Genomic DNA, 27,805 nt, shown 5'->3' with positions numbered 1-27,805 from the left:
TATTACGGTATAGTCTTATAAAAATGTACAAATTACAATTTGGCATGGTAATGACTGTGATAAAACAGAAAGCACCTAAGAGCACAGAGAAGAGTGGGGCATCTACCTCCCTGGGCTGGAGATGAGGGAAAACCCTCCAGCGGCAGTGACATCAGGGCTGGGCTTTGTTCGCTAGCTTGAGGTCTCCTTACCTTGGTGAGGCTGGTATCTGGCCTTATCTTATGTGCTGCATCCCAGGGAAACTAAGGTTTGGAATAAAGCTCCAAGAAGTAGGCTTATCTTTTCTTTAAGACCTCAAGAAAAAAGTGAAAGCAGGCTGTCAGCAAGAGAAAAGATCTGCCCATTCCTGTTAAAGGTGACACACAGTGTCCTTCTAACGGAGACTTGCAAGCACTGCTCTACTTCTCCTAAGCTGTTATGCTCCTGACAGTTCTTTCATCTCAAAAATTAAGCTTGCTGTTACAGTAGGAAAAGAACAAAGCAAGTGTAAAATAACAATCAAGGTTAGTTATTAGGCAGCAAAGGTTGCATGTACCGTACTTTGATTTGCCCAGAGATTCTGACACACTTTACGTTAGATATAAATGTGAGTGATGTGTTAACAGTGCAAAGAATTTGCTTTATAGATGGAAGGAGATAGGCTTGTCCTCAGATCTGATAAAGCCACATCCTTACCCTCTTTCACTGTTCTAGCTCCACTGGCCTTGTTGCTGGTTGTCCATCACAGTGGGCATCCTCCCACCTCAGGGCCTTTGCATCTGGTGTTTTCTTTGTCTAAAGTCTTCTTTCTCCAGATACCTATTCACCTACTTCAAGTCTTTGTACATAGGCCATTCTCTTGATGAAATGTGTCAGGCACCCAATTTCAGGTTGAGAACCACTCCGTGCAGTACACATACGGGTTTGGGGACAGAATAATGTGGAGACTATATGTGGATGGGATCTAACAGTTAAGGTTGCAGTCACCATCTATTGACACAAACATTTCTTAAAGTTTAGTCTAGCTGTATGGGGTACAGAATGGAGAAAGGAGAGGTTGAAGGGAGCAGAATCCATTGGGGGCTGTTGTCCAGGTAACAGAAGCCAAGGGCCTGGTGTGAGATGGAGGTGTTGGGAGTGAGAGGTCTGAGGGTGGGGGAGGTCAGGATGCTAGGATTCAGTGATTTCCTTTCAGTTTTCATGGGGAGCCAAAAATTAGCAAGGACTCAGAATAAGTTTCTGGTGTTGAAAGGAATATAACTGTCAGAAGTACAACCAGAGGTGGTGTCTATTCTATATGGAAGGACTCTTAGAAATTATGAGAATGTGTGTGTATGTGTTTGAATGAAAAATTGAGTTTATGTCAGCTTTTGTGATGAAAAAAAAGAGGAAAGGGGATTCTTTTAAAATGACTAAGTAGTAGTGTGTGTCTTCAGGACATAGTTTGAAATTTCCACTTCTTGGTTGGGGCAGAAGAGCTGCAGGGCAGACTGCTTGCATTCTGCTCACATTCTTCTGTGTCTCTCAGGGTTGCTCTTGCCTTGTGACCTCGGGCAGATGGAAATGGGGGCCTCCTCGCCTCGTCTCCCTCCCAGCATTGACCTCAGGCTGCATCTGCTCAGCGCAAGGTCTCCACCTTCAGTGCCGGCTGAGCATTGTGCCAGCTGCCCTCCGACCCAACCTCGGGTCAGGCAGAGGAAGGTGAAGTAGGAGAGCATAGAAAGAAGAGTATATCCTTTAATCCTGCTTGTTTTCAATTCTTAAATTTCTCTGTGAAGTCCCAGAAATTGTGGCCTCAAGATACCCATAGCTACTTGTCTCAGTAGACTCAGGTAGAAAATTGTCAACGTTTTCAAAAATGACCGCTCAAAATCCACCTGCTTAACATTGAGAAAAACAAACACCTGTCTTGCTTTCATAAGTTTCCTGACAGCTCCTGTTTCTTACCCTGTAGGATGAGAGTTTGGCTTATTGATGTGAGCCCCATAAATATGCGTACCCCGCCTCCGAGCCTACCTCCCTCTCACCTTGGTCCTCAGTTGCTGAGTTGCTGCTAGGCCAGAGTTCGGAGGAGCCTTTCGTGTTCACTTAAACTTGACTCTGTAATTGGATTTGGGACCAAGTCAATCGTGGTTTTGATTGCGTACAAGAGAAACCAACCCTGAAATTATGAGGGGGTGTTGTAGGTCATCCTACAGAATTATTGGAAGGCTGGAGAGGTAGGCTTCTGATGGGGCAGGAACCAAGGATGTTTCCAGAGAAGAAGGCATAGAATGTAAACAATCATGAGCATGAATGGGTGCTTCCCTGGTGGTCCAGTGGTTAAGACTTCACCTTCCAATGCAGGAGGTGTGGGTTTGATTCCCAGTCTGGGAGCTAAGATCCCACATGCCTCATGGTCAAAAAACCAAAACATAAAACAGAAACTGTCATTGTAACAAATTTAAGAAAGACTTTAAAAATGGTCCACATGAAAAAAACCTGTAAGAAAAAAGGCATGAATGTCAAGAACAACCAGCCTGTGTCTCTCTGTCATGTGCCAACTAAACAACTCTGGACACATCTCTTAACCATTCTATGCCTCCGAGGATGGTTATCAGTGAGAAATGCATTTGTATTCAGAAGAAGTAATTAAACAGTCACTGGCAAATAATAAGCCATATCTCAGTGTCTGGTGAGTATGCATTTCTAGTTGAGGTTGTGCATACCTATACATATATTTTGGCTTTTAGCTGGTAAATATAATTGCTCTCTGGGCTGCAGGCTTTGCTTCTGTGCCCCCAACTGCTCCTTTGCTGGAACTAGTTTCTCCCTTATCACTGATGGCCAAACATTTGTTCAAGGACATTGGTTCAGTTCTTTGTGGTTCCCTCAGAACCATCGATTCTGGGACATTATTAACAACAGAAGCGCATAAAAATCAGGGTCTGGACATTTGGGGCTTTAGGTTTACTAGCCACCCAGAGTGATAGTGTAGTCAACGTTTTTCTGCCAGTTGTCTTCTTTTGTTTGACATTATGTTTTCATGGTCACTACTAACATCCTCTTTACTCTTTCCTCCTGTTATTCTGTTCAGAGAGAACAGCCAAAATGAAGATTGTCATAGAGGATGAACCATCTTACCTCTGAGAATGGTTTAGGAGTCCTCTCCCCTTTCTAAGTGTAGCATTAATATTTAAGCATTAATAATTAGCATAATTGCTTATTAGTGTTATTAATTATTTTCATACTAAATATTTTTTAAAAGTAGCTTCCTGTGATACTTACTCTTTTCCCTCTTTGATTTTGTTCAAAGACAATTAGATCTATCTATTCTTTTATTGAAAGAATCTTTCCTTTAAAATTATTAAAGAGTGTTGGTTGCTTTGGCAAGCTAGGGAATAGTGCATTTACAGAGAAACTTTACTTAAAAGCAAAAAGTCAATGACCTGGTGTAGTCCATGTGTTGAATATGCTGTTTTGGGTCCCAGGTTTAGTTGGCTACTCTCTCTTTCTCCACACAAACAGACATATAATATCTAGGTATATGGTCATGCATTTCAGCCTGATTTTGATTATGTAAATATGTTAGTACTCAAATATTTATTTATTGAACATTTTAAATATTTAAATAGCTAAATAGTCCTTCCATTGACTCTTTAACATGAGCATTTTAGAATCATTTTAATGAAATGTTAATATTTAATATGAATATATGTAAAATAACAATGGGTTCAGGTTTGATCTCATTTGGCAGGCTGTATAAAGAAGATGATTAAATGTGTTTTGTTTCTCTTACATACAAATACACCTATGTTTATGTGACCAAGGCCACCACATAAAATGTACTGCCTACTGTGGGTTGTAGTTGGAAAAGTTTAAAAGGCAATGATTAAGCAAACAAACAGCCACAGCTTATTCCAGTTTTGTCTGTGCTCACCTTGTAGTGGGTTGCTCCATCCGGCACAGAAGGGTGAGAAAGAGTTGGAGAGAAGGTGGGTTAAAGGGAATGCATCACCCGGTGCATCATAGCCCGTGATGGTGGTGAAGTGTTGGTTGTCCAACTTGAGATACACAGGACCTAAGTGAGAGCTATGTGAAAGGAATCGCCTGCCATGAGTCTGGAGTGAATTTGTAATTGGAAAGCTTTCAAAAAGAAGTTTCCCTCTGTGTGTCCAATGTAGTTGGCAGTAAGAGATAGGGAACGACTTTGAAAACCTTCTCTTAGTATGGACTGTTAACTACGGAAATGTGGGCAAGTGGAGAGAGTCAAGTTCGGTTCTCTGCAGGTGGAACATTCCTGGTTTTCACCTTCCTATTTAAGGCTTTATTTACACCGAGGACTCTGACGACTCTCGTGATTCACTGAAATACATTTATAAGGGCACACAGTTGCAGTAATTAAGTTCTGAAGCTTCATTTGCTTGAGATTACATTTCTAACATTGCCATTTAAAACCTCATTAAAATTAAGAAATAGGTTTGTCAGGGTGTTGATTCACCCCAAGGCCTGGAGGCTCAGGCAATTCACAGGCAAAGTTAGAGCCCAAGAAGATCCTGCAGCTTCTTTGTATGGCTTTAGTTATGTTTCTTTACTTAGTTTTGATGACAATCATTTTTAAGTAAATTTAGAATTTCAAAATCTATCAAATATGGTTTAAAAATAAATATTAAAAAATGTGTTTGTTTTTGACTGCTGAGTCTTCGTTGCCATGCAGGCTTTTCTCTAGTTGTGGCAAGGGGTGGGGGCTACTCTGCAGTGCACGTTTCTCTTCACATGCTCTAAAATACTGGCTCAATAGTTGTGGCACTCAGGCCGAGTTGCTCCACTGGCATGTGGCATCTTCCCAGATGAGGGATCGAACCTGTGTCCTCTGCATTGGCAGGCAGATTCTTTACCACTGAGCAACCAAGAAAGCCCTAATTTTTTTTTTCTTTATTGTGGTAAAATACATGAAATGTGACATTTACCATCTTTACCATTTTTTAATTTTTTAATTTATTTTTGGCTGTGCCAGGTTCTCATTGCTGCACAGGTTTTCTCTAGTTGTGCGCTCAGGGGCTACTCTCAAGTTGTGGTGGGCTTCTCATTGCCATGGCTTCTCTTGTTGCGGAGCACAGGCTCTAGGTATGCAGGGGCTTCAGAAGTTGTGCCTCCTGGCCTCTAGAGCACAGGCTCAGTAGTTGTGGCACATGGGCTCCCAGATGACTCAGTGGTAAAGAATGCCCCTGCCAATGCAGGAGTCACAAGAGATGCAGGTTCAATCCCTGGGTTGAAAAGATCCCCTAGAGAAAGTAATAGCAACCCACTCCAGTACTCTTGCCTGGAAAATTTCGTGGACGGAGGAGCCTGGCAGCCAATAGTCCATAAGGCCATGAGGAGTTGGACATGACAGTGACAGTACACACGCATGGGCTTAGTTGCTCTGCAGCATGTGGAATCTTCCCGGATCAAAGATCTAACCCGTGTCTCCTGCATTAGCAGGCAGATTCTTTACCACTGAGCTTCCTGGGAAGCCCATCTTAACCATTTTAAAATATACATTTCTATACTGTTAAGCACACTAACATTGCTATGCATCGAATCTCCAGAATCATACATGGGTTTGAAGCCAGAATCGTATAAGAGCTTTAATGTAAGTATGTTTTACTCTAGGATTTTAACAATGTTTTAGTATTCTAAGTTTTTCTGTTACTCCACCAGTGTTTTCTAATTTTTGCTTCTTAAATATGTAAAAGAAATAGAGGGAAATCCCTGGTTACTTGCTCACTGCTATGCCCTCTCTGAATGCACTCCTTTCTTGAAAGTTCTTGGTCAACTCAGTTTCTTTTGTAATTATTTTTAAAGTAGTCTTGATCTTTTATTTCAGGTTTCCCAGGTGGCGCTCGGAGAAGGCAATGGCACCCCACTTCAGTACTCTTGCCTGGAAAATCCCATGGATGGAGGAGCCTGGTAGGCTGCGGTCCATGGGTCGCTACGAGTTGGACACGACTGATCGACTTCACTTTCACTTTTCACTTTCATGCATTGGAGAAGGAAATGGCAACCCACTCCAATGTTCTTGCCTGGAGAATCACAGGGACAGGGGAGCCTGGTGGGCTGCGGTCTATGGGGTCACACAGAGTCAGACACGACTGAAGCGACTCAGCAGCAGCAGCAGGTGGCGCTAGTGGTAAAGAACCTGCCTACTAATGCAGGAGACTTAAGAGACATAGGTTTGATCCCTGGGTTGGGAAGATCCCCTGGAGGAGGCAGGGCAACCCACTCTCATACTCTTGCCTGGAGAATCCCATGGACAGTGGAGCCTGGTGGGCCACGGTTCCTAGGGTCACAAAGAGTTGGACACAACTGAAGCAACTTAGCATGAAAGCACACATGACCTTTTATTTCAAGAGACAGGCAAAATTTCAGACTCAAAATGGTGTGGAAATATTAATACTTTGTTCTGTAGGATTTGAGCATGTGGATATATTTTAACATAAACTGTTGTTGCTGTTCAATCCCTTAGTCCTGTCCTACGCTTTGCAACCTCATGGACTGCAACACACCAGGTTTTCCTTGTCCTTCACCATCTCCTGGAATTTGCTCAAACTCATGTCCATTGAGTCGGTGATGTCATCCAACCAACTCGTCCTCTGCCATCCTGTTCTCCTCTTGCCTTCAATCTTTGCCAGCATCAGGTTCTTTTTAGGCTCTTAGCTCATGGCCAAAGTATTAGAGCTTCAGCATCATTCCTTTCAGTGAATGTTCAGGACTGATTTCCTTTGGGATTGACTACTTTGATCTCCTTGTAGTACAAAAGACTCTCAAGCGTTTTCTCCAACACCACAGTTCAAAAGCATCAATTCTTCAGCATTCAGTCTTTATGATCCAAATCTCTCATCCATACATGACTACTGGAAAAACAATAGCTTTAACTATACAGACGTTTGTCAGTAATGTAACTTCTCTGCTTTTTAATATATAGTCTAAGTTTATCATAGCTTTTCTTCCAAGGAGCAAGCATCTTTTAGTTACAGGGCTGCAGTCACAATCTACGGTGATTTCAGAGCACAAGAAAATGAAGTCTGCCACTGTTTCCCTTGTTTCCCCATCTATTTGCTATGATGTGATGGGACTGGATGCCATGATCTTCGTTTTTTTAATGTTGAGTTTTAAGCCAGTGTTTTCTCTCTCTCCTTTCACCCTCATCAAGAGGATCTTTAGTTCTTCTTTCTTCCATAAGGGTGGTGTCATCTGCATATCTGAGGTTATGGATATTTCTCCCAGCAATCTTGATTCCAGCTTGTGCTTCTTCCAGACTGACATTTTGCATGATGTACTCTGCATAAAAATTAAATAAGCAGGGTACAATATACAGCCTTGATGTACTCTTTTACCAATTTGGAACCAGTCTGTCATTCCATGTCCAGTTCTAACTGTTGCTTTCTGACCAGCATACAGGTTTCTCAAGAGGCAGGTCAGGTGGTGTGGTATTTCCATCTCTTGAAGAATTTTTCAGTTTATTGTGATCCACACAGTCAAAGGATTTGATGTAGTCAATAAAGCAGAAATAGATGCTTTTCTGGAACTCTCTTGCTTTTTTGATGATCCAGTGGATGTTGCCAATTTGATCTCTAGTTCCCCTGCCTTTTCTAAAACCAGCTTAACATGTGGAAGTTCACGGTTCACATATTGTGAAACCTGACTTGGAGAATTTTGAGCATTACTTTACCAGCATGTGAGATGAGTGTAATTGTGCGGTAGTTTGAGCGTCCTTTGGCATTGCCTTTCTTAGGGATTGGAGTGAAAACTGACCTTTTCCATTTCTCTGGCCACTGCTGAATTTTCCAAATTTGCTGACATATTGAATGCAGCACTTTCACAGCATCATCTTTCAGGATTTGAAATAGCTCAACTGGAATTCCATCACCTCCACTAGCTTTGCTCATAGTGATGCTTCCTAAGGCCCACTTGACCTCACATTCCAGGATGCCTGGCTCTAGGTGAGTGATCACACCATCGTGATTATCTGAGTCATGAAGATCTTTTTTGTACAGTTCTTCTATGTATTCTTGCCACCTCTTCTTAATATCTTCTGCTTCTGTTAGGTCCATACCATTTCTGTCCTTTATTGAACCCATCTTTGTGAGCCAATAATTGTTTTGACCTATTTCATTTATGTTTCTGTAATATGTCAGTGAAGATGAAAATGTGTCTTAAACAATTTTGAAGGAAATAATATTAAATGGCATCCAGGGATTATTTGGTTCAAAATGAAAAAATTCTTACTGATAACTGGAATATATTGCTAGGGAGATTATAGAGCTCCTCCTTCTCTGTAAACTCGATAATTTAGACCAGGATTGCTGAACTTTTCCTGTAGAAGGCCAAATAATAATTATTTTTCATCAGGAAAATGGCCAGAGGCCGTATGTACACATGTGGCACAGCTGTGTTCCAGTAACACCATATACCTGGCATGGCAGCTGGATTTGGCCTGTGACCCCCTGATCCCTCCTGCCTCAGATAAAGGCTGTGGAATGGCCTGGAGACTTCCAGGTGTCCTTTCTGGTACTGTATTTCTAAGGTGCTCTGTATGGCTTGGGTGAGTCGTTGAAAAATAAAAACTTGAACTCGTTTCTAAGTCTTCCTTCTGCCAGAGAACTGTACATTATCACCTTTATTGTTGTTGTAGCTTTCAAAAACTTGTTTACAAATTAACAAGAAACATTAAAGAGACTGATTTATTTCCTGAGCCAACAAAGAGAAGATACCTACTCCAGGGTATGTTTCTTTTGCACATTTCTGACTTGGCAGTTGTGTAGGAAAGGAAAAGTGAATGTTATTTTTCTCTTGAAGATTCCACATAAAGTAACTTATTGAAGTCTTTTCCACTGCAAAGAAATAATTGGCATTCAAGTGGATCTTGAAGTTTTAAAGCAAGCACATATATTATTCAGTGTATAAAAATGTACTCTGTATATGTATATATGTTTCATATATATATACATGTGTGTGTCTTTCATATGTGACCACTTACAACAGAGTTGAGAAAATTGAGAAAGCAAGCTGGGAAGGATAGCAGAGATGGTGGTGGGTTTCATAGGTTCTGAGGGGGTGATATCTTGCCTTATTCCTTTGCCCGGGAATCTGGGTCACCAGGTTATATGGCAGTGGGGGGAAGTCACAACTGGCTGTCTGGCCCCTGCTGTGCTCTGTAGAAGGTCCTAGATTGACAGGTGGAAGTCCCTCTGGGGGTCTATGAGGCTGGTTGAGGAGAGATGAGCTACAAACGCAGATGGAGCCAGGAAACACATCAGTGACAAATACTATGTGTTTAGTGGAAGAGATCGGTCACAGGAAGCTCAAGGCTAGGGTGAGCTTCACACAGTATTTGTGCGGATCGAAGGAAGGGCAGGATGCAGAAACAAAAAGAAATACGGGAGTCAGAGTTCATGGCAAGGGCTTGGGCATGGAGGTGAGAATGCACACTATTCGCAGAGTAAAAATTGGACCAACTGTCCGGCTAGAGTGGGGACTTTGCAGAAGAGACAAACAGCCAAGATTATGTAGACATTGAGAGACTAGGGTAAAGTCTTAGAATATTGTCTGTTAGTGCATAAGGAGCATAAACTATTTTAAAATAAATGTTATTTTTTAATAATGAAGTGGTACGTAAGGAGACGTTTTAGGGAGGTTAATCTGATCTGTGTGAAAGTGCTAGAGGCTGGAGTGGTCAGGGGGCCAGGAGGGTCATTCTGTTGGGCAGCCCAGGATGATAATGTTACAGAGAGAGCAACTTTTAGTACAGAAATAGATACTGTATTTGAAATAATATTTGAATGGTTTTTGAGGCTTTGTTTGTGGGGAGGAAAGAACTTATTACTTAAACATTTTTTATTTCATTTTGAAATGATTTCACACTTAAGCATATAAATACTACAAAGAAAGCCTTATAACCATTACCCTGCTTCCCCAAATGTTAACATTTTACGTAACCACAGTACACGTGTCAATACCAGCATTGACACTCAAGTAGCTCAAATACAGACCTCATTCACTTTCTTCCAGCTGATCTACTAAGGGCCTTATCCTTGTCCAGGATGGCACTCAGGATCAGATTGTCTTTCCTTGTCAGCTTCCTTTGTTTTCCTCCAATCCAGAATAGATGCTCTGTTTTTCTTGGTCTTCCCTAACCTTGACTATTTTTGCAGAGTACGAGCTAGTTATATTGAAGAATGTCCCTCAGCTTGGAGTTGTGTGATGTTTTCTCATTAAATTATGGTATGCATTTTGACAAAAAGTACCCTGAAAATGCCTTTCTCAGGGTATCATATTATTAATAGCAGGCAAGTGATGTCAAGTCTTATAATTGGTGATAACTTTATCACTTAGTTAAGATGGATCTGCTGAGCTCCACTGAAAAGTTACTGTTCTTTCCTCTATTCCTCAATAGCTTGTGGGGAAACACTTGGACACTATGCAGATGTCCCGTATCTCAGTCATACTTTTGTTCTCTCATTTTGGCATCCCTTGATGATTCTTGCCTGCAACACTTAGTTCTGTGTTCTTTGCCTAATGGTGGTATTCTTTGCCTCTTCTTGTTACATTTAGTAATTGAAAGAATTCTGTTAGGAAGAGCTGTTTCCCCACTGTGCCCTCTGCCCCATGTTTGTTTATTCAGTGATTTAGATCAGCCTGGACTGCTGGGTATTTATCCTACTGGTATAATGTAATACTTGCATTGTTTTGCTGCTCAAGTCCTAGATTGGGCAGGTGGGGGCTTCATCACATTGACTGCAGAGAAAAGGGTTCATCTTGGAGCCCAGGTGTGACTGGGGGGGTTGATGTTACTACAGATAGGGAATTCAGTGAGAAATGGAGATATGTAAGCTGCCAATTTAACTGCTGACCCAAAATCTTTAGTCACCTGCTTCCTAAACTTTAAAGGCCCTGTTAGGCAGTTTGTTTGTACACACAATGAGAAGAAAAATACTTTCCCAAGGAATGAAAAAAAAAATCAAGTTGATGACACTCTGGGGTTTGTTTCCATGGTACCTATTGTATATATTTTCCCAAAAGCTGCTGCTTCCTGCCAACTTATCTCCCTAGACAGGCAAGATTATGAAATATTCATAAGTATTCCTAGGCCCCTGGGTTGGGAAGATCCCCTGGAGAAGGGAATGGCAATCCACTTCAGTACTATTGCCTGGAGAATCCCATGGACAGAGGAGCCTGGTAGGCTACAGTCCATGGGGTCACAAAGAGTCGGACACGACTGAGTGACCTCACTTTCTTTCTTTCTTTCTTTAGGCCCCCTTTAATTTTTTCCTTTGGTGTTTAAGTGAGACAAACAGGTTTATACCAGAAGAGAATGCTTCAATAGTGGGAAATAGAAATTAAGTCTAATGCTACCAATGCCATTAAAAGGGGATGTCCTTTCAGAAGGTGTGTAGGTAGGATGCCTCTCTGCAGATGTAAGGCACTAAGCCAAGATGGGATGGATAGAAAACACACACCAAAAGAACAGGTGCAGGGTGTGATTTACTGAAACACTGACTCTTTGATATACACAAGCCAGAGTCACAAGCTTAGACACAGACTCCAGGGTTATTCTTTAGATGGCCTGAACCTCTGCTGTGCTTAATCTCTGGTGGGCATGTGAGGGAGAAGATGGTCAAGGAGTGTGTGCAGCTTCATAGTGGAGGTGGGTGATGAGAGCTTCATAGTGGAGGTGGGTGATGAGAGCTTCATAGTGGAGGTGGGTGATGAGAGCTTCATATAACCGACTTCAACCACTGTTTTTTGTTTTCATTTTTTCTCAAACCAGGGTGCATTAAGTTCTATGAAGACATACAAGACCTTTTAGAACTAACACCCAAAAAAGATGTCCTTTTCTTTATAGGGGACTGAAATGCAAAAGTAGGAAGTCAAGAAATACCTGGAGTAACAGGCAAATTTGGCCTTGGAGAGCAGAATGAAGCAGGGCAAAGGCTAATAGAGTTTTGCCGAGAGAACACACTGGTCATAGCAAACAGCATATTCCAACAACACAAGAGAAGACTCTACACATAGACATCACCAGATGGTCAACACCGAAATTAAATTGATTACATTCTTTGCAGCCAAAGATGGAGAAGCTCTATACAGTCTGCAGAAACAATACTGGGAGCTGACTGTGGCTCAGATCATGAACTCCTTATTGCCAAATTCAGACTTAAATTGAAGAAAGTGAGGAAAACCACTAGACCATTCAGGTATGACCTAAATCAAATCCCTTATGATTATATGGTAGAAGTGAGAAATAGATTTAAGGGACTAGATCTGATAGACAGAGTGCCTGATAAACTATGGACAGAGGTTCATGACATTGTACAGGAGACAGGGATCAAGACTATCCTCAAGAAAAAGAAATGCAAAAAAGCAAAATGGCTGTCTGAGGAGGCCTTAAAAATAGCTGTGAAAAGAAGAGACGTGAAAAGCAAAGGAGAAATGGAAACATATGCCCATTTGAATGCAGAGTTCCAAAGAATAACAAGGAGAGAAAAGAAAGCCTTCCTAAGAGATCAATGCAAAGAAATAGAGGAAAAAATAGAACAGGAAAGAATAGAGATCTCTTCAAGAAAATTAGAGATACCAAGGGAATATTTCATGCAAAGATGGGCTCACTAAAGGACAGAAATCGTATGGAACTAACAGAAGAAAAAGATATTAAGATGAATTGGCAAGAACAAACAGAAGAACTATACAAAAAAGATCTTCATGACCCAGATAATCACGATGGTGTGATCACTCACCTAGAGCCAGACATCCTGGAATGTGAAGTCAAGTGGGCCTTAGGAAGCATCACTATGAACAAAGCTAGTGGAGGTGATGGAATTCCAGTTGAGCTATTTCAAATCCTAAGAGATGATGCTGTGAAAGTGCTGTGCTCAATATGCCAGCAAATTTGGAAACTCAGCAGGGGCCACAGAACTGGAAAAGGTGAGTTTTCATTCCAGTCCCAAAGAAAGGCAATGCCAAAGAATGCTCAAACTACCACACAATTGCACTCATCTCACACACTGATAAAGTAATGCTCAAAATTCTTCAAGCCAGGCTTCAGCAGCACATGATCCATGAACTTCCTGATGTTCAAGCTGGTTTTAGAAAGGGCAGAGGAACCAGAGATCAAATTGCCAACATTCGCTGGATCATGGAAAAAGCAAGAGAGTTCCAGAAAAACATCTATTTCTGCTTTATTGACTATGCATGCCAAAGCCTTGACTGTGTGGAATTTTCCACAATAAACTGTGGAAAATTGTGAAAGAGAAGGTAATACCAGGCCACCTGACCTGCTTCTTGAGAAACCTGTTTGCAGGTCAGGAAGCAACAGCTAGAACTGGACATGGAAAAACAGGTAGTTCCAAATAGGAAAAGGAGTATGTCAAGGCTGTATATTGTCACTCTGCTTACTTAACTTATATGCAGAGTACATCATGAGAAATGCTGGGCTGGATGAAGCACAAGCTGGAATCAAGATTTCTAGGAGAAATATCAATAACGTCAGATATGCAGATAACACCATCCTTATGGCAGAATGTGAAGAAAAACTAAAGAGCTTCTTGATGAAAGTGAAAGAGGAGAGTGAAAACGTTGGCTTAAAGTTCAACATTGAGAAAACTAAGATCATGACATCTGGTCCCATCACTTCATGGCAAATAGATGGGGAAACAGTGACTGACTTTATTTTGGGGGGCTCCAAAATCACTGCAGATGGTGATTGCGGCCATGAAATTAAAAGATGCTGACTCGTTAGAAGGAAACTTATGATCAACCTAGACAGCATGGCACCACACTCCAGTACTCTTGCCTGGAAAATCCCATGGACAGAGGAGCCTGGTAGGCTGCAGCCCATGGGGTCACTAAGAGTCAGGCATGACTGAGCAACTTCACTTTCACTTTTCACTTTCATGCATTGGAGAAGGAAATGGCAACCCACTCCAGTGTTCTTGTCTGGAGAATCCCAGGGACGGGGGAGCCTGGTGCACTGCCGTCTATGGGGTCGCACAGAGTCAGACGCGACTGAAGTGACTTAGCAGCAGCAGCAGCAGCAGACAGCATATTAAAAACCAGAGACATTACTTTGTCAACAAAGGTCCATCTAGTCAGGCTATCGTTTTTCCAGTAGTCTTATACGGATGTGAGAGTTGAACTAGAAGGAAAGCTGAGTGCCAGAGAATTGATGCTTTGAACTGTGGTGTTGGAGAAGACTCTTGAGAGTCCTTTGGACTGCAAGGAGATCCAACCAGTCCATCCTAAAGGAAATCAGTCCTGGGTGTTCATTGGAAGGACTGATGTTGAAGCTGATACTCCAATATTTTTGCCACCTGCTGTGAAGTTGTGATTCATTTGAAAAGACCCTGATGTTGGGAGAGATTGAAGGCAGGAGGAGAAGGGGACGACAGAGGATGAGATGGTTGGACGGCATCACCGACTCAACATACATGAGTTTGGGTCAACTCCAGGAGTTGGTGATAGACAGGGAGGCCTGGCTTGCTGCAGTTCATAGGGTCACAAAGAGTCGGACATGACTGAGCAACTGACCTGAATTCAGGGTGCATTAAAGCTACCCTGAGGGGCTTGGAAAAAACCCACTCAGGCTGCTCTCCTGTAGGTTCTAATTCTGTGCACCTGACCTCCTATCTAATTATTTCTTCAGTTTTCCTGATGTTTCTAATTTACATCCATGGTTAATTGATTCTGGATCTAGCAGAGACAACTATCTGTGACATCTTCGTACAGTCATATATACTTGCTTGTCATGTGATTCTTAAATTGGCATTTTCTACATTATAAAACAAATGTATGGGAAAATACAGACAGGCTTGGGTGGCAAACTTGGATGAACTTCTTAACCTCTTCAAGTATAGCTTTATCATCTGCAAAATGAGAGTAATAATACCTCATAGTTTTCCCAAAGTTAAGCAGTATGTTTCATGTAAAATAATCAGTACAATGTCTAGCACATAGTATAAACACATGTATTATTTAGTAACATGCAGCACATTAGAGAAGGAAATGGCAACCCACTCCAGTGTTCTTGCCTGGAGAATCCCAGGGACGGGGGAACCTGGTGGGCTGCTGTCTATGGGGTTGCACAGAGTCAGACATGACTGAAGCAACTTAGCAGCAGCAGCAGCAGCAGCAGAACATTACAGTAGAGTGGTGACTTTAGACTCAGTCAAAATTTTCTTCCAGCCCTGGCTGTGTTACTTTCCAGCTCCGGAACCTTAAGTTCAGTTCAGTTCAGTTGCTCAGTTATGTCTGATTCTTTGCAGCTCCATGGACTGCAGCACACCAGGCCTCCCTGTCCATCACCAGCTACCAGAGTTTACCCAAACTCATGTCCATTGAGTCGGTGATGCCATCCAACTGTCTCATCCTCTGTCTTCCCCTTCTCTGCCCAACTTCAATCTTTCCCAGAATCAGGGTCTTTTCAAATGAGTCACAACTTCGCAGCAAGTGGCAAAATATTGGAGTTTCAGCATCAGTCCTTCCAATGAACACCCAGGACTGATTTCCTTTAGGATGGACTGGTTGGATCTCCTTGCAGTCCAAAGGACTCTCAAGAGTCTTCTCCAACACCACAGTTCAAAAGCATCAATTCTTCGGCACTCAGCTTCCTTTATAGTCCAGCTCTCACATCCATACATGACTACTGGAAAAACCACAGCCTTGACTAGACAGATCTTTGTTAGCAAAGTAATGTCTCTGCTTTTTAATATGCTGTCTAGGTTGGTCATAACTTTTCTTCCAAGGAGCAAGCATCTTTTAATATCATTGCTGCAGTCATCATCTGCAGTGATTTTGGAGCCCCCCCCCCAAAAAATAAAGTCTGTCACTGTTTTCACTGTTTCCCCATCTATTCACCATGAAGTGATTGGACCAGATGGCATGATATTAGTTTTATGAATGTTGAGTTTTAAGCCAACATTCTCACTCTCCTCTTTCACTTTCATCAAGAGACTCTTTAGTTCTTCCTCACTTTCTGCCATAAAGGTGGTGTCATCTGCATGTCTGAGGTTATTGATATTTCTCCCTGCAATCTTGATTCTAGCTTGTGCTTCATCCAATCCCAATGTTTCTGATGATGTATTCTGTATATAAGTTAAATAAGCAGGGTGACAATACATGGCCTTGACATGCTCCTTTCCTTATTTGGAAGCAGTCTGTTGTTCCACGTCCATTTCTAACTGTTATTTCCTGACCTGCATACAGATTTCTCTGGAGTCATGTCAGGTGGTCTGGTATTTCCATATCTTTAAGAATTTTCCCTAATTTCTCTGACCCTCACTACTCTTGTCTCTAGCTGTATGAACAGGTGGTGCACTTCCTAGTATGGGAAAGTGCTTAATCACAAAGGTGGTGCTCAGTAAGCATTTCTGCCACCTTACCTTTCATTCTGTTTTCTTATTACATCACAAGGCACTGGAAAATCTAATTTTGAGAACATCATTGACTTTGGTTTGGCCAGGCTGTGTGGAGAAGATACTGTTACAGATGGCCTTTGTGGCTGTGACTGACTTTGGGAGTATGACCCTTGGAGCCCTGAGGGATGGTTGTACCTGAATTGGGACCAGAGTCTGCAGATAGAGGTGGGGTTCCCTGCCCTGCACTTTCATATCAGTACTTGGCTCAGGTCTCCAGTTTGCATAGGGTGAACTTGGGATAGCCTTGTTCTTCTTAAGCCAATGTCCTGGCTGGGTGGGATTCTGTCCTTTTTACCAGAATCAAGCTTTGCCTGAGATGCAAGGATATGCTGGGACTTATAAAGGACCCCCACCCCAGGTCTTAGAACTCTACTGCACAGCCTCTATTGTTGTAGTCCCTAGTCTCCTAACACATGCACCCTCTAGTTGCTTATGGAACTTTTTGGCTTCTTAGAATTATAAGAAATCTAAGTATACTTACCCATTTTAACATCTTAATTTCTACTTTGTCAGCCAAAATGGGTAGAGGATGGTGGCTGAAGATGACAGAGAGTTGTGTTGTGAGCTGAACTCTTAACTTACCAACACATCTGGTAGTTCTTGTTGGTTCCTGTTTGCAATAGAGCAGGTCATACTTCTGTGGTGATTGAAGTGATTCAGTCTTTTTCTTTTCATTTCTCTCTCCCCTTGTAACATAGGTTTTTTTTAATTCAATCCAAGGAGAACCTTAAAACATGTCCTTTAAGAGTTGATTAAAAAACGTGCCTTAAGTCCAGTGACGCTAAAATGTTTGATTTAGACACAGCCTCACAGACTATTATAGTTTAGCTTTAGTAGGCACTTAACTTAGAAAAAAAGAGGAAGTAATATATGATTGCTTCCCAGTTATCCTTCTGAATTATGCCCTTATTTATTTTCTGGAAGTTCATTTGTGAATGTTACAGGGTTGCAATTTCCTAACACATGTTTAAAATATGAGATTTGCATGGAATCATTTAGGGAATCATTTTCTATGGTTCATTAAATTGGAAAGGAAAAGAAATCAATTTGAATTAAAATCTAATTTCATTTGTATTGTTACTAGTCTTCTCTCTATGGTCCGTATAAAGTCGTGTGTAAAAGAATCATTTCATCTAGCTTAAGTAATTCTAGAAAATTGGAAATAAAGGGGAGAAAAGAATCATCTTATCTAAGGATTCTATTTGAGATATCATGGTGAGAACCATTGCAAAGAGAACGCTGCATCAAATGGACCAGCCACCCAAGATTATAGAGAAAGCTGATGGGAAATTGGGAAGAAGAAAGAGACCTCTTATGGGTTTAAAGTGTTCTTTAGATCCTGTGTCTTTCAGTAACTTGATTTCTATATAAGAGGATGGTATCTTGTTCACATGTCTGTTTATGGAACTCCCACGCTGCCAGAATAGGAGCTCAATAGGTGCTTCATAAGGAACAGAAGGGAAGTTAGTTGCCACAGGAGTGGTGAGATGAAACCCAGAAATGCTGAGAGGAGAAACAAAACTGAGGGAGTCCAGGATGGGATGAAAACCACTGAGTAATTGAATATCAGGGAAAGAATGATGAATGGAGAAGGTGTGTCATCAAGGTTTCTTGTGCTCCTCTTTCAGGGAAGGACTGGGAGAGCAAGTTTGTGAGGTGCTTTAGAGCAGTGATTCTCAGAGTCATGTAAGTTCACCCGTGGCATTCTCCCAGTAAAATTCCATGACAGTCCTTTCACAAGGTCTGTGAAAAAATGAGGTGATGGATGGTCAGTTCCTCCATGTTCTTTTTAAATAAGTCTTTGGCACTTGCAACTTTTAGTCAGTACCAACAGCTGGCATAAAGTGGTCTCAAAAAGAAAGGTACAGGCTTGTATAGTTATTTTCAGTTGAGCAAATCAGTCCTTTCTGGTACCATTTGAGAGCTGTTGTCTGGAACGTTTAGAAAACAGCTCCCTGGGTACTAGTCGAGAGCAGGCTTCTGAGGTGTTTCTGACAACAAACCTAGGTATCATGTGCTGTCAAAGGCAGTGCTGATTCACTGTGGGCTGTGAGCTCATCTAACATTGTTGTCTAATCGGCATGGAAGGACCCCATGGCTCTATTGACTCACCTTGCCAATCTTTAATAACAAGCCCCTCACGGGGGAAGTTGATGCACCGTGGGCTGTGAGCTCATCTAACACTGTTGTCTAGTCGGCATGGAAGGACCCCATGGCTCTATTGACTCACCTTGCCAATCTTTAGTAAGAAGCCCCTCACGGGGGAAGTTTCTGTGAAATGGAATTGTGCAAGTATAACACTAGTGTCAAGACAGCCAGTTGGGGCTGGCAGCAGAGAGAAAGGAAGCCATTTGCTTTCTTTAGTGGAAGTGCCCCCACCTAATTCTTCAGAGCGTGTTTCTACCTGGAAACCTTCTTTTTAACTAGATCATGTGACATAATAGCTTTTCTGAGCTGATTTAGGCAATAGATGAGTAATAAAGATTGTCAGTTTTGGCCTGCCATATTGACTTTTAAAAGGCTGTTTGGGGGGGGGATCACTTATCATGATGATTCATCTTCACTTTATAAATCTAGTGTAGATGCAAATTTCACACTGTTCAGTATTTCAGTAAGTGAGTACAAATCCCTAGGCTCAGATGACAAAAGGCCTAGGAAGGGCCAGTTGAGAATGTGTGTTGACTAGACCAGAATGGGTGAGTGGATGTTTCATTTTAATACATGACAATTAAAAATGGCCTGCCTGGGGCTTCCCTGAGTGGTTTAGTGATTAAGAATCCACTTACTAATGTGGAAGACACGGGTTCAATCTCTGGTGTGCGGGAAGATCCTATATACCCCAAAGCAACTGAGCCCGTGCGCCACAACTATTGAGCGCCTAGAGCCTGGGAGCCGCAACTACTGAACCCTGCACACCCTAGAGCTCCTGTTCTGCAACAAGAGAAGCCACTGAAATGAGAAGTCCACACACCACAACTACAGAGTAGCCCCTGCTTGCTGCAACTAAAGAAAAGCCCTCACAACAATGAAGAAACAGACAAAAATAAATAAATACAATTATTTTTAAAAAATTAAAAATGGCATTTCTTAGACAATTTCTGGATTGTTTGGCATCACCCACTAGATGGACATGAGTTTGAGCAAGCTCTAGGAATTGGTGATGGACAAGGAAGCCTGGTGTGCTGCAGTCCATGGGGTCACAAAGAGTTGGACATGACTGCGACTGAACTGAACTGACTGAAACAGTTTCTAGGATTGGTGGGGGGGAGCCACTGCAAATCTTTGGCAGAGTGTACCAACTGACATTATTGGATACAAAGTCCATATATTTATTTCAGTTCAATTAGAAGATAAGTAATATGGGAGCTGTGTGGAGTGGGCCAGAGGCAAAATGGAAATTCTATCATAAAGTCTGGTAGAAGGTTCAGAGGCTGCAAGGCACTGAATGGCAGGGAGTGTTTTGTAAGTGAGTCTAAGAAGTGGAGGCGGCAGACAAAAAGCTAAGGGATCTCAGAAGATAGCAAGCTTCAGAATAGAAGTGAAAATAACTTTTAAACATAGGGTTGGAAGCTCAGCAAATGTTCCTTTCTCTGTTCATTTTCCTAATCTGCAACAGGAAATGATCATAGTTTTCTATTGTGCTTAAACACATTTGAGTGATGGTGCCGCTTACTGGATTGTTGCTGCTGCTAAGTTGCTTCAGTCGTGTCTGACTCTATGCGACCCCGTAGACGGCAGCCCACCAGGCTCCCCCGTCCCTGGGATTCTCCAGGCAAGAACACTGGAGTGAGTTGCCATTTCCTTCTCCAATGCATGAAAGTGAAAAGCGACACTGAAGTCGCTCAGTCATGTCCGACTCTTAGCAACCCCATGGACTGCAGCCCACCAGGCTCCTCCATCCATGGGATTTTCCAAGCAAGAGCACTGGAATGGGGTGCCACTGCCTTCTCCAAGGTAGGAAAAATTAGCTCCTACAATTCAAATCATTCAGCAAATACTCAATTGATACAGAGATATAAATAATTTGTAATAAATGAATAGAAAAATTCAACATTGTTGTGCACAGCTGTGTGCTAGGGCCTGTAAAAGCAAAGCCGGGTAAGCTGCCAGCTCTCCCTCAAGGAGCTCATGGATTAGCTGGGCAAGTGCACATGTGGAAGGACAGCTAGTAAGGTGGAGTACCCAGGAGCTGCCCTGGAAACAGTCAGAAACAAGGTGCTCCAAAGAGGGACAAACCCCAGTGGAGGGGGACGGAGCCTCACCCAGCAGGTGACTGCACAGACCTGGGCTTCACTGGGGTTTAGGGCCGTGCCAAGAAAGGTGAAGGGCTTTCTGATGTGGAGAAGGGTATGAGTAGAGGCAGGCGTGTGTTCTGATAAGTGGATTTCATGTTGAATCATAGAAGCCACGTGGGGAGGTAGAGGGAGAATACTAGAAATCGTCTGGAGGCCGACTCTGGTGGGCCCAGAAGGGCAAGCGGGGGTTTTTCCTTGACTCCTATAAGCAAGGAGAGAGCCACCCTCAGTTGAGGGGCTGCACGGGGACTTTTGTTTACTTGAGATTTGCAGGATGGCCTGGGGGGGTGTGACTGGAGCCTGGGGAAATCCATTGAGAGGCTGAAACAGCAGTCCAGGGGTACAGGGATGAGAGCTGGAATTAGATCATTGAAAGGATAAATCAAAGGGAAAGGAGAAGTGGAATCAAAATCACATTGAGAGTACAGCAACACAGACACAAAACGTCCGTTGTTCCGTTGTAGATTTTAAAGCTGTGGAAGCCATTCTGATAGAATATCCTGTCCCATTGGAGTGAATGGTGACCAGATATTTACCTTGAATGAGAATAAGGACGTTAATCCTCTGCGGCCATTGACATTTTTGGCTTGGACAGTTGATGAACTTGCCACGGTTGCATGTGCTGCTGCTGCTGCTGCTCAGTCGCTTCAGTCATGTCTGACTCTGTGCAACCCCATGGACTATAGCCCACCAGGCTCCCCCTTCCATGGGATTTTCCAGGCAAGAGTACTGGAGTGGGGTGCCATTGCCTTCTCCGATGGTTGCATGTACTGTGTCCTTAATGGTACAGTGGTACCAAAAACTGTTTAGTTCTAATTTTTCCCTTTTCTTTCCTTCCAAATAGACTCTATCAAGAAGAATTTCCAACCTGTACCTCGAACATACTCCTTCCCAGGTGTGATTCTTTTCTGCCTTACAGCATTTCTGAAACGATAGTTCATAAATCCTGGTGTAGTACTTGCTAGTTAGAAATCTGCCCTTTGCTCCTGATCATGCTGTCTCCTTCACATGGAATGACATGGCCGAAGGTGTTTGAAATGCTCTGATAACTGTATCATGGCAAAAGATGTTCATTAAATAAGGGAAAAAAAATTCCCCCATTTTCCAAGTCCTTTACATTAATGCATTGTGAATATGGCAGAGTTCATATATAATAAAATATTTTCAATTTGCTGAATGATAGAAATGCTGTATTTAAAAAATAAGGGATGTTTTACTTTGAAAACTTTGTGGAAAGGAGGATTATTTATAGGTATCTAATAGTAGAATATCCCTGGATGCTCACAGAAACAAGGTGGGGCTGCCTTCATTGTGTTGTTAAACAGCTGACTAAAAGGAAAAAAAATCAGCTGACAGGGTTGTGTATTTTAGAAAGACAGGAGACTGTGAGCTTCGTGAGGACAGAACCTCTGCTCTTGTTCACTACTGTATCCCCAGCATCTAGAATGGGGCTGATTGCTGCTCAGCGTTTTTGAATGAATGAGTGAATGAACACGGTCAGGACCAGTCAAGTGTCAGCTGACTCATACTTCTTTTTCAATAGTACTTTTTGTTGTTTGACTTAAGTATTTTTTAATGGTTTTTTCATGTTAAAAATAAAATCATTTCCTGTCATGTTCATCTTCTCATTGAGTTGTGTTTAGGAGGTGATAGTATGAAAATTAAAGGAGTATAAGGATGGGGTTGAAGTGTTCAGGATTAAGTTATAGCCAATATATTATCAATTGTTTGCTTGTCAAACTTTGTGGGTGCAAAAAGAGTTCAGCAAGTAAACAGATGTATATCATCATTTTCATGAGCCTTTACTTAGGAAGAGAGTTCATTTCATTTCCTTTGTGAGGCAATATTGCCCTGGGGATGAAGTTGCCAATTACAGAAAAAGAGGCAGTTTATAAATTGGGACATAGGCCTCTCAGATCTAAGGGATATCCTCCTTCATCCTCCAAGAATCAGAGATGCATACAGGCAAATCAGAAGATTAAAAAAAGAAGCTATATGAAATTTTTATCTGCTAGATGGAATCATAAAGTAGATGAACCCAGGATGCTTAGAATTAATTATGAACTCCGTAGCTGAGTGAAGCTTAAAAGCAAAGCAGACAGCAGCCTGCTCTCAAATCGTATCATGGTGTGAGATGCTCACTAGATAGGAAAAAATTAATTTTCCCATCTTCCAAAACATTTACATGTATGCATTATCAATATGGCAGAGTTCATACAAAAATGTTCTTCAGTTTGCTGTATTGATAGAAACATTGTATGTAAAACAACAACAACAACAGGTATTTTGCCCTGGAAATTTTGTGTAAAAGGAAATTATTTACAGTTAAAGCAGTTTAGCATTTGGAAATCTGGGAAGATCCCCTGGAGAAGGGAAAGTCTACCCACTTCAGTATTCTGGCCTAGAGAATTCATAGTCCATGGGGCCACAAAGAGTCGGACAAGACTGAGTGACTTTCACTTTCACTTTATTATAGCCTAATAGCTTTAGTGGTCCAATAGCAAAAATAAGTAGAAGGTAGCTACATAGCTATTATCTTAGCTATGTGTGCTACGATGTAAGTGTTTTAAGCTTAGAGACTTGGCCATAATTTTTCTGTATAATGTGTCATTGGCAGCTCACAAATTGTCACATTATTGTTCTGAGTTCTCAGTGAGTCTTTAGTCTTTTCTATGTAGATTTATGGAGATAATTCTTCTTGTGCAGGAAGAGCATTGTGGAACATTATCATCATTCAGGCAGCTGACCTGATAAAGGACAGAGCGAACCAAAGGGTTTTATAGGTAACACAGTCTCCTAACACCTTGTCATAAATTCTCCTTGAGAAAAAACCAAACAAACAAACCTGAAAGCGTGTTAAAGTCATAACCTTGATCACAGAGAGATGATCTGTTATCAAGAGTAGGAGGGTTGCTGGGTTTGAAGTGCCTTCTTGGGAGACTGGTGGTGACTTTTCTCTTAATTAAACGAGCCAAGTGTTGGACAGTTGGACTCCTGGTCTGAAGGTCAGGAGGAGAGTGCTCAGCTGCAGGTGTGCGTGGGCTCTTGAGAGTCTTGGCTCTGCTTCCTCCAAGGCATGATGTTTTGTAATATTTTCATTGGGTATGTGCTGCCTTGGGCCTTCTGTAAATACAGGTCCCCTCTATCAGAGCTCCGTGAGGACCCTTTGGAGGTCCCAGGGGGAGAGGGCCACTTCTCTGACTCTCCAGGTGGGAGTGAGCTGTCCCTTCAGGAGCTTCAGAGGGCGGGGGAGGGCCAGGTGGGCGTAGGGATGGTGCTTCTCTGCCTTGGCAGGTGAATAAGGGTGGAGGTGTTAGAGTCAATGGATGGGCGTATGGCCAGCTTAAAGTACATCTGGACCAAGAAGATGGTCACAGAGAAAGTTCAGGACACATGTCTTCATTTCATGGAGCCATTTAAAGAAATAACAAATGTGAATAAAGAGCTTTTTATGAATATTTTTCCCAGTAAAGGTATTAAACCACAGCAAACAATACTAAAACTACAAACATAAACAAAGAACCACTATCATTTATTATCATTATTTGTTCTTACAGAAATGAGATTACAACACCATGAAGATTAGGAAAGAATACTCAGAACAAATGACGCCAAAAACAGTAGGAAAGATTCTCAGAAGAAAGGCATTTCTTTGAGTTAACTATATATAGCCTTATCACCATCTCCTTATGGTATTTTCTTTTTTTTTCCCACTTGCTACAGATGGGAAGAATTTCATCATGGCCTAGATTTAGGGGGATAGTGCTTCCTAACCTGTTTGAGTAAGAACTCTCCCTCTTTTCTATTGAGGCATAGCTGACATACAGTAAAATGCACAAATCTAAGGGTACAGCTGGATGAATTCTTAATTATTACACATACCTATTGTGGCTCAGCTGGTAAAGAATCTGTTGCAATGCAGGAAACCTTGGTTCGATCCCTGGGTTGGGAAGATCCCCTGGAGAAGGGAAAGGCTACCCACTCCAGTATTCTGGCCTGGAGAATTCCATGGACTGTATAGTCCATGGGGTCGCAAAGAGTCGGACACGACTGAGTGACTTTCACTTTCACTTTCATGTGACTGCTATCTACAGCAAGATCTAGGGGGTTGTCACAACCCAGATGATGTCTTCGTGTCCCATCCCCATCAGTAACTTTCCCAGGCTGACAACTTGTTTCTAATCAAAAACTTGGCAGGATTTGTAATCTTAGGCACCACTGAGCAACTGTGTAGTGGAGATGAGAGAACTACAATAAATTAACACTTTAAAATCCATGTTTTATTTATGTAGGTTTTTACACCTTCCACATATGTTAGACATAATTTATTCTTTCGAGAAACAATGCTTTTGTGTACATGGAATTGTGAATCTCTTTAAAAAGCTCCAAGATCACCTCCACTGACTTCCTCCCATAAGGAATTCAAGCTCCTAATTCTGAAAACCACTAGCTTAGGGCCCAGGTCAAATTGTTGCAACAGGCTGAAATAGGGGCTGTGATGATAGTTGCATTACTTCATGTAGAATCTCTTTCTCTCTCTTTTTTTCTTTAATAGATGATGATATTAACTTCAGACAAGTCTAATTCGTTTTTCCTTAAAAGCTAAAACTGCCTGTACAAGAGTACCTCAGAGATAATGTAGGTTTGGTTTCAGACCACCCCAGTGCAATGAGTAGCACAATAAAGTGGGTCACATGGATTATTGTGTTTCCCAGTGCATGTAACAGTTATTACACTGTAATCTATTAAGTGTGCAATTGCCTTTGTCTAAAAATAATCTATGTTTCTTAATTTAAAAAATACTTTATTGCTAAAACTTGCTAGCCATCATCTGAGTTTTCAGCAAGTCATCATCTTTTTGTTATTGGAGGGTTTGAAATGTTGTGAGAAGTACCAAAAAGAGACACAAAGTGAGCAAATGCCATTGGAAAAATGGCACTGATAGACTTGCTACATTCAGCTTGCTGCAAACCTTTAGTTTGTAAACATAATATCTGTAAAGTACAGCAAAGGAAAGTGCAATAAAACGAGGTCTGCCTGTATCAGTCTTTGGGTCTAGTTGCGGGCAGACTCATAGGATTAATTCATTTTTGTTCCAATGTAAGGCTGTGTGTAGAATTGGTCCTTGTTCTCAGTTTTGTTCCTGATTGGATATAAACTGAAAAAGAATTGGAAGATGTACATTAATTGGGTTCATGGAAAAGAACCATCCATCCAAGCAAGAGCATACATTGGGTTTATCGGGAGTAGAATGTGGTGACAACACGGGTTTATAGTCTAAGGATTGATTAATACTCTGGGTTTACAGACAAAGTGCTAATATGATAGCCTAGGCTGGGTCATTTTTATTTGTCTGATAGTAAATTGAGGCAGAGTACCACATGAGAATTACTTTCACAATTCTGATATGTTTTCCATTCATTTGGTACTATAGGAAAAATCATACTACTTCTTTGAGTTTTCATGTAAGTCTCTAAATACCACTGGCCCATTGAATGAGATGAGGGTCTGTCTGTACTGCTATGAGCTGATTACTAAAACTGTAACTGGAGACAAAAGGAGGCCAAGAAAAACCAAGTGTTCAGCTTCAGAGATTAGTAAAATTCGTGTTTTGTTGTGGCAATCACATTGGAGTTGGAGCCATCACCTCTGTATCATAATGTTCCTGTGTAGCATCACAGCACTGGTGAGATCTCCGCGCACTCAGAACAGCTTCTAGATTCAGTACAAGACTGAAGATATGTGGGGAGTAAGAACTGCTATGGGTGTTAACTCCTCCCTTCCAGGCATCTGTGATTTCTCCACCACCCTCCTCTCAGTCGTGTAGGTTCAGGGATTTAAAGTGGATTGTTGCTGACCTGGTCCACAAGTCAAGGAGCTTGTTGGTTAACTGCAGTGTCCACTCACCTCATTTTGTTTGCTTTGGTGGTATTGTTGTTCAGTTGCCAAGTCGTGTCTGACTCTTTGAGGCCCTATGGACAGCAGCACATCAGCCTTCCCTGTCCTTCACAATCTCCCAAGTTTGCTCAAACTCATGTCCATTGAGTCGGCAAATTGGTGGTATTAGTGATAGTATTTATCTTTATCCCAATGATGTTTTGCCTGGTGCAAATGGATTGTCGAAAGCAATTCAAAACACAATATGATAAATTGCAGGTGGGGGTAGAAAAAGCGTGCACAACTGAAACAGTAGCTTACTCTGAGAGCAGGAGCTTGATTATTAAGTAATAACTATACATGACAGCAGTCATGGCTTTACCATGTTCTAGGAAATCGACTCAGTCCTGCCCACCCTGCTCTCCTCCCTGCCCCTGAGACAGAGCGAGTCTTTCCCATTGAGAAGGTAGGGATGGGTCACTGGCCTCACCTGGCAGCCCATTAGAAGTGAGGGCTCTGAAGCTGTACCCTGCTGCATTACACCAGAATCTTCATGTTAACAAGGTCCCACTCACTCACTCAGCACAAACATGGGAAGCCCTGTTCTGAGAAACGTCTTCCTGATCACCCGTGAAGAAACAAGCCAGTGCATCTGTCTAGTCACCGTTTGCAATTTGTAAGTTTAGTCTGTTTAGTAAATGTTTTGTTATATCCTGCCACGTTCCAGGTGGTGTCAGACACAGAACAGGCTGAGGAGCTGTATGTATTGTTCTGAGAATGAGGATTAAGATGATAAAAGTGTTTTACAAGCCCAAAGATGCTCCCTAATTGATAGAGGTGTTGAGGAATTAACAATTTGAGCATTTGCTAATGAAAGGTGTCCTATAGAATTAGAAGTTAATATTGACGGTTTGGTTTAATTGCCTGTTTTTTTTTGCAACCTGTTTTCTTGTGTTGTTTAAAAAAGAGTCATCCACTTATTTGACTGTTAATATTTCTTTTGTCTTACTGCTAACCTACAACTGGAATTGTACAGTTGGTAAAACTTAGAATTGCCTAAATGTCGTCAGAGTATCTTTCAAATCTTTACCCAAGAAAGTGATATTTTAACTAAAACTAGAAAAATTGTTCAGATATCTCAGCAGAAATGTTCACTACCTTATTTTTCCATCATCCGCAAAAATAAAGCATCTCATGGCATTTCCTCATTCTGTTGGTTAC

Source organism: Capra hircus, unplaced genomic scaffold (genome assembly GCF_001704415.2).
Source record: "Capra hircus breed San Clemente unplaced genomic scaffold, ASM170441v1, whole genome shotgun sequence".
In the NCBI taxonomy this organism is placed as follows: Eukaryota; Metazoa; Chordata; class Mammalia; order Artiodactyla; family Bovidae; genus Capra; species Capra hircus.
This window is presented reverse-complemented; position numbering follows the sequence as displayed.